Below are 597 nucleotides of genomic sequence, written 5' to 3'. Positions count from 1 at the left end.
GAGGGGGGTGGGGGGCGAGAGGGGGGACGTGAGGACCCCAAACGGGGACCTCAGAGCACTTAGAGGGGGGAGAAAGCCCTTAAAACCCCGCTGTGCTGCTCTGTGCTGCTGGAACCCAGCCCTAAATTGGTGAAGAACGCCTTGAAACGCAGTGGTCTTGCCCCATTCCAATTGGATTCAGGTCCTTCCTGGTGAAATGAATCCTGAAACGCAGTTTGCTGTCATACCCCCATAGGATTTAGGTCCTTGCAGGTGGAATAAAGCCTTAAGCCCAATTCCATCACCCCACTGCCGTAGGATTCAGGTCCTTACAGGTGGATTTGACCCCTAAGCCCAGTTCTGTTATCCCATTCCCATAAAATTCAGGTCCTTGCAGATGGGGTCAACCCTTAAAATCCATCACACCCCCCCGCCCCTACGAAGTTTAACCCCTCAGAGCTAAATGAACGTGGAATTCACTCCTACTGCCTCTTTCCCATTGAATTCAGGTCCTCAAAGCTCAAACAAACCCTTCAAATCCGTGACACCGCCCCGCTCCCATAGAACTGAGCTCCTGACAGGGCCTACATCCCCATAATACTGCCTCCTCCTCCACCA

This window comes from Meleagris gallopavo, unplaced genomic scaffold (genome assembly GCF_000146605.3).
Source record: "Meleagris gallopavo isolate NT-WF06-2002-E0010 breed Aviagen turkey brand Nicholas breeding stock unplaced genomic scaffold, Turkey_5.1 ChrUn_random_7180001950555, whole genome shotgun sequence".
Lineage (NCBI taxonomy): Eukaryota > Metazoa > Chordata > Aves > Galliformes > Phasianidae > Meleagris > Meleagris gallopavo.
The sequence above is the reverse complement of the archived record's forward strand: the minus strand, read 5'-3'. Positions refer to the sequence as shown.